The sequence below is a fragment of the Suncus etruscus genome, chromosome 16 (genome assembly GCF_024139225.1).
Source record: "Suncus etruscus isolate mSunEtr1 chromosome 16, mSunEtr1.pri.cur, whole genome shotgun sequence".
NCBI classification, from domain to species: Eukaryota; Metazoa; Chordata; class Mammalia; order Eulipotyphla; family Soricidae; genus Suncus; species Suncus etruscus.
Window position 1 is genome coordinate 23660920 of NC_064863.1, and position 10826 is coordinate 23671745.

The 10826-nt window shown below is 34.5% G+C and overlaps 1 pseudogene; it reads right to left on the reverse strand.

Annotated features, from left to right (window-relative positions):
* LOC126032581 (ubiquitin-conjugating enzyme E2 C-like) overlaps positions 1-2897 on the reverse strand; it is a 68276-nt pseudogene extending 65379 nt beyond the window's left edge.
* Positions 2898-10826: the final 7929 nt, after the last annotated feature.

Consider the following 10826-nt stretch of genomic DNA (forward strand, 5'->3'; position numbering starts at 1 on the left):
CTTATAATTGGATTCCCAAATGTGTAGAACTTTTGAGAGGTGAAATTTTATGATTCACCTGTGTAATGCCAAATATGAGTGTTTCATTTATCTTTAAATAGGTGCTTTTTTCTGCCTAGAGCAATCATATGTGAGACTGGTAGTGGTGGCTTTCCCAAAGAAGGGTTCTAACGCTGGGATAGGACTAGTCTCTAGCAGCCCTCTATATGGTCTTCTGAGCACCACCAGAATGATATCAGAGTGCAAAGGAAGAGTAATCAAGTCGTGACCTCTGCAAACAATTCAAAGGGATCCCTATCCTCTTATTAGTCATAAGGGAGGCCATGCTAATATCAATGCATATAATAATAACAATAATAATAATAATAATAATAATATTAATAGATAATAATAATATGGTGCTTTTACAAAATACCTGCCGCCGGAGACAGGTGTTGGGGGTGGTGTGGTGGAAGAGAGGGGAACGGGGAACATGAGTGGTAGAAAAAATGCACAGGTAAAGCGGAGTGGTACTTCTATGACTGAAACTTAAATATGAACCATTTTGTAAACCACAGTGCTTATGTAAATAATTTATTTTAAAAAATATGGTGCTTTATTTTTGACATGAGAATAGGACTAATCACTTCTTCCTTTAGGATTTCTGGTTTATAAAGGGTAAAATATCTTAAAATTTCATTATATAACTAATAAGATTCCAGGCTTACACATTTATTTCCCAACATATTCTATACCATAATCATTGTAAGAAAAAGTTAAACAGGGCCCGGAGAAATAGCACAGCGGCGTTTGCCTTGCAAGCAGCCAATCCAGGACCAAAGGTGGTTGGCCCAAAATCCAAAAAAAAAAAAAAAAAAAAAGAAAGAAAGAAAGAAAAAAAAAGAAAAACATTAAATAAAAGAAAGAAAAAGTTAAACATTTATCTTTGTTAACAAAGGTGGAGCCATCTCTGCCTCGAAACATGCAACTAAAACTAGTTAACACAATCACCCTCTAATTTCAAGTTTCAGTCTTTTTTTTTTTTTTTTTTTTGGTTTTTGGGTCACACCCAGCAACACTTGAGGCCACTTCTGGCTCTACAATCAGAAATTGCTCCTGGCAGGCTCGGGGACCATATGGGATGCCAGGATTTGAACCACTGTCCTTCTGCATACAAGGTAAATGCTATCTCTCTGGCCCCGCAAATTTCATTCTTAAAATGATGTTACATGATGCTATTGAGGTGTTAAATATTAGGCTGTGAAGTCTATGACTCTTGTGATCTAGAACATATTAAAAAAACTTCATGATCACCCTATAGCAACCATACATTTATGTATTAGAACTATAGAAATATTTTTTGAAGGATTGAAAAAGAGATGAAACTTGGTGATGCAAGAGAGCAGGGATAAGAATACTAAGCAATGAGAAGAATTTGTAAAAGATAACTGAAAAGAATAGGGCTACATTGAAGGTAGAAGCTTTAAAGCAATTCTTGGCTAATAGAAAAGAAACTCATGTTTCAGGGTAAGACTTGAAGATTTATCACCTATCCCATGTTGCCAGATATGTTCCATTTTGGGAGACTCTGACATTGTGATAATCCAAAATGATGAAGAGATCAAAAGAAACTCTGCAGGTATTGAGCTGAAATCATAGAAGAATTTTAGAAATGTAAAAAGAAGGACCTCAAGTAAGGGCATGCACCGTTCCTACATTATAGCCCTTCTACATATGCCTAAACTGACAGAAAACAAAATAAAATTTGGTTATATGTTCTCTCAAACACACACATGTGTTCTCATGCAAACACACAAACAAAACATTTTATGACTTACATGAATTCTAGCAAACTATTCTTGATACTTTGTTTTTTTTGTTTTGCCTTTTTGGGTCACACCCAGCAGTGCTCACGGGAAACTCCTGGCTCCATGCTCAGAAATTGCTCCTGGCAGGCACGGGGGACCATATGGGATGCTGGATTCGAACTGATGACCTTCCTCATGAAGGGCAAACGCCTTACCTCCATACTATCTCTCCGGCCCCATATTCTTGATACTTTAAGAGAAAAACTTTTTTTTACCTATTTTGTAACATACAATAAAAATTATGAAGCATGATATTATATTACTTATACTAATATACCTTTGTTGGCTACCGTGACCTGACAGTGGCCATTTCTGCAAAAGCCTCTCTGCCATTTTCCAGTCTTGCACCTGCAGACTGCCTACATGCTATTTTACTACAAGGCCCTGAACCAGCAGGAAAAAAACAGCCACAAAAGTAATAAATAACTTCTTAGCCCAGGGGAGAGGAACACAGCCTGGTACCACTCCCCGGAATGAAGCTATACTCCCCTGGCCCGCATTCTTGAGTTAACAAGGTATTCATTATTGTTTTGTGCAACATTGTTTTTACAAAGTTATTTCTTAAGAACATTGCCCCACCATAAATTTGTTAAGAGCTTGGGAATGTGGTCAAGCAGACCCTACCCAGGGTCACAGGGTGTCTCCATGGTAACTGCTAATCTAGCATGACTTGCAAATTGTTTTACCCCCTACCCCACTGCCCACTTTCCATATTTGGGGAATGATGTATTTTCTTTGTTCCACCCAACCTGTACTGTGTTTATGCCTTATTTGGAATGATGGAGTGGCCTGCGCGCCAAAAAGTATGATTGACATTACCTTTGCCTGCTCCTATTTACCTTCCCTATATAAGAGGGTGCAGAATCACATTAAAGTGCCTTTGAACAGATTTTTCTGTCTTGGGTCATTTGTTATTAACCTCTCCCAGATTTCTTACAGGTGTGGTGTGATCTGAGCCTCGCAAAATAAAGATCTGCTGTGTTCGTGAGCCTCTCGTCCACTCTCCGCTGGCCGGAGCCCCCTTCGGGGGGGCTTACAGGATACCCGCATACCTTAATAGTACTTCTAAATAAAATAAAAATAACATTTAGGGCCGGGCAGTGGCGCTGGAGGTAAGGTGCCTGCCTTGCCTGCGCTAGCCTAGGATGGACCGCGGTTCGATCCCCCGGTGTCCCATATTGTCCCCCAAGAAGCCAGGAGCAACTTCTGAGCGCATAGCCAGGAGTAACCCCTGAGCGGCACAGGGTGTGGCCCAAAAACCAAAAAAAAAAAAATAACATTTAAATTGAACATGTCTGAGATTTCAAAATTAGCAGGAAAAATTTTAATTACCAGTAGTTCTGAATTTAAAGTATATAAAGTATACATTTAAATATAAATTAAATATAAATTTGAAGCAGTTATAAATTCAGATCCAAAAAGTCTGACAAAATGATGAATAATAAAAAATATCAAATGATTAAATATCTTGAGAAAGGCTAGGAAATAAATTAAAAATGTATATTATTTATGATATATGTATATTTAAAATTTCTGTCTTTTCCATAATTTTTTATAATCTTGATATTTAAAAGATGTAGAATGCCTGTTTCGGGAGGAGCATTGGTAGTGGAATTGTTGCATTGGTGTAGGGGGCTGTTCTTTTCTGACTGAAACCCAATCACATACATGTTTGTAATCATGGTGCCTAAATAAACATATTATTTAAAAAATAAAATAAAAAATTTTGATTTTTAAAAATTAAAACAAATTTTAAATTTAATTGGTAGTTTTCTTTGTACTTATTCTGTTGTTCTTAAGTCTTGATTGATGAGGGAATTTCCCCTTTTACTTTTTTTTCTCTGTAAATATTCTAGGGAGATTGTCTTTACTCCCTTTTTTTTTAAAAATATTTTTTTGTTTTGTTTTGTTTTGTTTTGTTTTGGGTCACACCTAGCAGCACTTAGGAGTTAATCCTGGCTCTACACTCAGAAATCACTCCTAGCAGGCTCGGGGACCATATGGGATGCCAGGAATTGAACTGCCATTCTGCTGCATGCAAGGCAAATGCCCTACAACTGTGATATCTCTCTGGCCCCTTTACTCCCATTTTTAAAAACTTTCATGATACCCAATTTACAACATACTAGACACACAGAGGACCACTATACTAGTAGCTTGGGGGGTACAAGGGGGGATAGGGATGCATGCTGGGAACAGGGGTGGAGGGAGGACAACATTGGTGGTGGAATGCCCCTGATTCAATATCATTATGTGGGCCCGGAGAGATAGCACAGCAGCGTTTGCCTTGCAAGCAGCCGATCCAGGACCAAAGGCGGTTAGTTCAAATCCCGGTGTCCCATATGGTCCCCGGTGCCTGCTATTCCTGAGCAGACAGCCAGGATTAACCTCTGAGCAATGCCAGGTGTGGCCCAAAAACCAAAAAAAAAAAAGAAAAAGAAAAAAGAAAAAAATATCACTATGTATCTAAAATATTACTGTGAAAGATTTGTAATCCACTTTGATTAAAATAAAAAAAACTTTCATGATAATATGATCCAGATTGGGTTTGTTTTGCTTACTTTGGATATAGAATTGGCACTTGCTGGACACTTTGAATCCATAAATCTATGTACTTTAGTTCTAATTCTGCAGAAAGTTATTGAATTATATAAACTCCATCCATAGTTTTCATTTTTTTTGTTATATAACAATTCAACATCTGTTATCTCTTGAGAGATTATAAAATTTCAATTTAGTCATTTATTTGATTTAGTTATTTAGTTGATTATACACTTTCAAAAATGATGGTATCAACATATTTTTATTAGTTCTTAAAATTTTCAAGAAAGTGTCAACTTCAACTTCAATTCCTAACATTCCATGATTTAAATTTATATGGCATGGAATAGTATTTTAAAAATGTGTTTTCTTTTCTGAAAACTTTTTGTAGACATTATTTCTTATTTTATATTTGCTACCTATTGATTTTGGTAAAGCTTTATTAGAGTATAGCTATACCATTGTTTCCATATTATCTATAACTGGATTAATATTACAATGGTAGACTTGAATAGTAATAAAGAAGCTATGTGATCCATAAACCAGATTTACTATCTAATGCTCCAAGAACTATTTGCAAATCCCTGAACCAGAGTGTTATTTGATATTTATGCATCACTTTTATAGCCTTCAAATTATATTTTCTTGCTTGCTACTCTTTTTCTCATAGATTTTATTTTATTAAGCTTTAATGTAATTGGTCAGATATTAAGTTAAAATGGAATGAAGTATGTGGGTTCAGCCTGCCAGCTGTAATTGAAGATTCCAACCATTCTTTGTCATCACCACCTACACTGTTTCATTATGGCATTTGATATATGGAGCAGTAAACAGGTCTATCCCAAGCAGAGTCAAAAAGAATTATCAGATCCTTTCATTAATTTTGTTTCTAACTGCATATATAATATATAATAATATCTTATTCATTATTATTTTTGTTCAATTCTAGATTTCAACAGTATGAGAAATGAGTCATGGACTTATAAAATGCTAATATTGATTTGATTTTATACACATGTATAATTTTTATGGGACACCAAATATTTAAAGACATGTGTTGATGCTTACACTACTAAGAATAGCTATAGCAACAATATATAACAACAAAAATGATATTTTTACTGCTCTTGTAAAATATATTTGAGAAAGAAATGCAAAAAATGAAATAGCTTTCAAATCATTCTAGCATAATCTATATAGAAGTAAAAAATAAAAGATAATATAAGAAATAGATTTATTTAATCACAAAAATACCCTCAGGTAAAATCAAAATTTATTCAGAGCAAGAAGAACACTCCTGGCATATGACAGACAGTCTTAAGACCCATATGTATAATTAATTAGTTAATTAAATTAGTGCAAAATAAATTTAACATAAAATAACACATTTATCAAACTGTGCAAATTCTAGAGAATTACTAAATTTTTTAAATTTTGAATACATTATTTGCAAACTGAATGAGAGTAATGTATTATTTTTTTTCTTTAAGCATAAAATAATGCTTTTAACATATTTACTTTAATTATTAGAAAAGAATAGATAGTAACAGTTTATGTTTTTACTATAACATTACCCATTCGAGGTTTGGCATGATAGTACACCTGGCAGGACAATTGTGTTGCACACAGCTGACCCAGGTTTGATTACCAACATTCCAAATGGTCCCCCAAGTATGTCAGGTCTGATTGCTGAAAGCTGGGTCAGGAGTAACCCCTAAATATCCAAGATGTGACCCCCCAAACCCAAACAAATAAATAATTATCCTTATTTATGTAAATACATAACATTTTAGCATAACTAAATTGATTATGGTATTCAAACACATATGTTGATAACTTAGAATGGACAAAATACAACATATAAAAAATCAAAATACTGACTTCTCAAATATATGAATGAATATTATAACATGATTCATTTTTGGACATTCTGGGTTCTAACCAGTGTCAGCCCAGAATGAATGTTCAAAATTTATTAATAAATTTTTCTTAAAATATAGTAATCAAACTGCTTAACATTTATATCTGTTTCTTTTACACCAATCTTACATAGCAACTTGCATAGAACTGCTTGAAGGAAAACTATCCATCTATTTTATTTAACTGCTACAACTTACATTTCAATGTGTTTTCTATTTTTGAGAGAAAGAGATTAGCAATGCCATGTCAGATTTGTTGCCAGAAGCTTTTATAAGTAGTTTTAGATTTGGAAATACAGCTTAAACTCTTACATTTATGATGTAGTTAATTTAAGATGACTTAAATTGGTACAAATTTGATTTGGTTAATTTCTCAGTCTCACCCATCTCTTTTTTATTTTTTATGTTTTTACATTTGCATTGTTATTGTTATGATTAAATTAACATGCTTACAAATTATGTTAATAATATGGTCTTGATGTACTGTTACTACACTACAACAAAGTACTCAATACAATCCCTATAATATCCCCCATCAATTTTCTTAGGGTAGTTCTAGTTCACTTTTCTTTTCCTGCCCCACCCAACTTGGTAGCATCAATTTATTGTTATTGTTATCTGGGGGGGGGTGTCACACCAGACGATGCTTAGGGTTTACTCCTAGCCTTGTGCTCAGGATGCATTCCTGGCAGTGTTCACGAGTCCAAATGCTGCTACTTAGGATAGAATGGAGTTGGTCACATGCAAGAAAGAGCCATATCCCTATTCTATCTCTCCTGAATCATATCTTCAATTTTGCAATTCATATGCAAGCATTTATTTCCCCTTTTTTAAGTAATAATTTATTTGTAAAATAGATTAATTGTTAAATATTTTGCATAGCATACAATTTACTCATTTAAAGATTTGTAGTATAGTAACAGTTATAAGTACAATCAATTTAAGAACATTTCATCAACTCAGAAAGAAACTGCTAATTTTTAGCAACATATTCTCAAACTCCTATCCTCTTTTCTTGAATCTTTGAGGTACAGTTTATCATCATTTTGAAAAGAATTATTTCTTTTTTTAATATAATTATTTAGGCACTGTGGAAACCAAAATGGCCCTTGGTTGAGTTTCAGTCATAAAATGTACACCAGCCATCACCAATGCTCATTGACTGCCACTACTGTCCCCAGTTTCCCTCTCACCCACCCTCTCCTGCCATAATCTGGGGCAGGCATTTTAATTCTCTCTTTCTCATTCTCTATCTCTCTTTATCTATCTTCTTTTTTGACACTGTGGTTTGCACTTTGCTAATGAATCTTCCCTTTTTTCAATATTGTCAGGGTCAAAGAGTCATAGGAATATAAAGTTCTTGCTTTCTAAGCAGCCAACCTGGATTCACTATCCATCACTCTATAAGGCCTGCTAAGCACTGCCAGGAATGATCCTTGAGCACAGAGCTGTAAGCAAGTTTTGAGTACCAATAAGCATGGATCCCAAATTAAAATAATATGTATATAACTATTTATTTAATATTTATAAGTTAGACATTGGCACATTCATAATGCTTTTAGAGTTAGATTGTTATGAATAAGACTATGGTAACCCCAGTTCAAAATGTAAGTGCATCTCTATCTGAATCTCTTAAATAATATATTGGAAACACATGCAAGTGTTATTTGAAGAATCTCAGAAGCTATCAGCAAGCTCATATGATTGAGATATTTCTCTTGTTGCACTTTAGGTAGCATTTATTATGCAATATCAAGGTATGATTTTTAATATAACCCATGCCCTAAACATTTTGTAGACATTTTCAAAAGATTCCTGCATGGTATTAGAATTATACCCTCTTGAAAATTTCCCTTGTATAATTCTTATAATATTTGCTTCTTATTCTCTCTGAACATGGCAGAGCATTTTTGCCTATATAAGATAAAGATATTTTCCATTTTATTTAAGGAAGTTTTAAGCCAATGGGAATGCTCTAAATTGAGCAGCCATTAAAGGAGATTTAGTGTCACGATGGACTGCAAAAGAAAAGATGTGTTTGTTTACTCTAAACGTCATACATACTAGGACAAATTGGGGCAGAGTAGTAGGAACTAGAGCAGCTCAAGCTTTTGAAGATTAAAAAGCATAAAAGTTTGGAGCACTAGAGATAGTATTGAGAGTAAGGCTCTTCCCTCACATGTTGCTGGCTTAAGTTCATTTCCCAGTTTCTGGTCCACTGGGGTCCTCTGATAACTTGAGTCAGCCAAGAGAAATCCTTAAACAAAAAGCCTGAAATACGCAAGGCTGTGACCAGAAAACAAAAGCAAAGAAAAAAGTCAAAATTGCTCAAAATTGGCCCTGTTTCAGGGCCACTTTCAGAGGCACTTCGGAGTTTCTTAGAATTCTAGTGCAGGGTACAGAAGGTTTTAGTAAACTTCCAAGCAATCTTGTATTCTAGTGAAAGAGGTTTCTAACACCTTCTCCAAGCAATTTTTTGTGGTGAATGAAACAACATAAAGTCATAGATTCATTTGTTAAAATTTATTCACTTTACAACTTGCGCTATCTTAGAGGACATTTAAGTTTAGTATTTAGACATTTAGTATTTGAGAAGTTGATTTTGTTGCTGATTTGTGAATTCAAGGTAGATGAGTTAATTCAGTCTTTTTTCTCACTCAATGATTTGTATTTAAGTCAAATGCCAGTTGAAATTTTATCATCATTCTTTCAAATATGACTATACTTGGTTACAACACAAGCTTTAAAGCTTATGCACAGCTGTGTATTGCCAAATGGTTATATCCATATTCTATATACTTGAAATCTTCTCTCCCAAATCAGAAGAATGATAGCACCCTGAGTAGCTCATTTAAGATATGGGTTTCTGTTTCCAGATGAAAAATGCATGTGTAATGATGACTTGAGTAATTAAAGAAAAACATAACTATAATTGCCAGACACTTTAGGCTATCTCCTGGTTTTAAGCTATCTGGAATGTGTCAAGTAAAACTATGAGAAATTTTATTTGCTATAACTATCAAGCCAATTGCTATACTACTGTTTCTTGTTTTATATAATAGGGATAGAAGGCCAAGTTACAGGGTTCCAGAACCTTGTTTTTAACTTTACAATTGATCAAAGCATTCAACTCTCTGCCTTCACCCTACCCATTCTTTCTATGGTAACTCACTTTTGATTTCAGAGGGAAAATGGTCTTCCGAAGCTACTAGGAACAGAATAGTGTGGTTCCCCAGATAATCTTGCCAGCTGACTTAAATACTGCATCATCATCCACAAGCTGACTTTCCAGTCTTGTGATACATGTACTTACAGTCTGTGCAGCTAATGCTACTACTTGAAGAGAAGGATAAGGATATTGACTTGCTGAATACTAGTTGAAAATGAATACTAAAACAAAACAAGCATAAAAACTTTAGTTTGGTGCTTTGGCCTGGAGTCCTTTGCATAAGAAAGGCCTAAATTCTTTCTAAGCATTTCATGTTCCAAAACAATGAGCCAAGAGCCAAGAATGCAATTCAACACTACTGTGTGACTCCCCTAATTAAAATTAAAAAAAAGAAGAAAAAAGATAGGAAAAAAAAACAAAGCAAGAAAACCAAATTATGTTCTGTATTTGATGTTTCCACTAAGTTTCTGATTTTGGGAAAAGGAAGTTGATATTCTATGACATAAGACAATTTGTTACTTAATATGTGAGGTTGTAATAATGTAATAGGGAGGTTTAGTTTTCAGCTAGCTGGGGTCCATGCCTGTCCAACACAGTTGACCTTTGACAAGGACCCCCAAATCAAATATACAAGCATTATATATATGGTTACAATTTGAAACAATTCAAATAGCCACCTGGTATCTATTCTAAGTACACTTCCTAGTACTTTTTGGAATCTACATCATGATCTTAGCCTCTTATTGTTAACTTATTTTTGCCATCTCCAACCATATTGATGGAAACATCCTCCCCTCAGTGTTCCTGAGGAGCACTAGCCCACATCTTGGGCCCATCTTGGTGAGAACATCCTGTGCTAGCCTCTTCTTCAAAAAGGGAGTTTGACAACTGCTTATTCTCTCATTACAAACTTTTATATGCGTATTGTGGCTGGCTATAGCTTTAGGACCTCAGAATTTAAAAATCCCCTCTAACAAGTAGACCAGGAGAAAAGACACAGAAACATAACTTGTGAACAGTTCTTATCCTGCTATCAGTCTTTTCAAAAGCTACCATTCTCTTCCTATGGTTTACAAACCTTTCCTGACAATATCAGACCAAAGATGCTACTTAAAGTAGAGTTATAATAGGAGGATTACTTACTCCATACAATTAAATACAGAGTAATTGTTGGGAGAATCAGTAAAACTTTGCAGGAATGCACGTGAACTCTAGTGTTGCTGTGAAACCTATTTGTTGTAGACTAATGACTTAGAAAAAAAATGTACAATTTCTGAAAAAAGAAATATCTGAACAAATCCTTGAAAATGAAAGTATGTCCAGGTGATAACAAGGTATTTGAGGAAGTGA